This window comes from Myotis brandtii, unplaced genomic scaffold (assembly GCF_000412655.1).
Source record: "Myotis brandtii unplaced genomic scaffold, ASM41265v1 scaffold980, whole genome shotgun sequence".
Classification (NCBI taxonomy): Eukaryota; Metazoa; Chordata; class Mammalia; order Chiroptera; family Vespertilionidae; genus Myotis; species Myotis brandtii.
In genome coordinates, this window is record NW_005372075.1 from 162,178 (window position 1) to 162,461 (window position 284).

A 284-nucleotide genomic window follows, 5' to 3' on the forward strand; every position below is an offset into this window, starting at 1 on the left:
TTATCTTTTCTTTCCTGATTTTTTAAAATAACGGAAAATGGAACCAAAAGTCAGTTTGGTGATGAGCTTGTGTTTCAGAATCTCGAGCCTACTCTTCATTCGCCTTATGCTTTCGCTTCCGCAGACACACCGGGTGTGGACAAGCCCAAGGGTTTCTTTTTTGAGCAAAAAAAAACTATGAAATATTTTTAAAAGGAACCGAACTCTCAACATGGAGGTGCCGGGGATTGAACCCGGGGCCTCGTGCATGCTAAGCACGCGCTCTACCACTGAGCTACACCCCC

General features: G+C 45.1%; 1 non-coding gene across 1 annotated transcript; it reads right to left on the bottom strand.

The window, feature by feature from the left end:
• Positions 1 to 212: 212 nt before the first annotated feature.
• Positions 213 to 284, bottom strand: TRNAA-AGC. The gene has a single exon. It is a non-coding gene; the product is annotated as a tRNA-Ala (tRNA).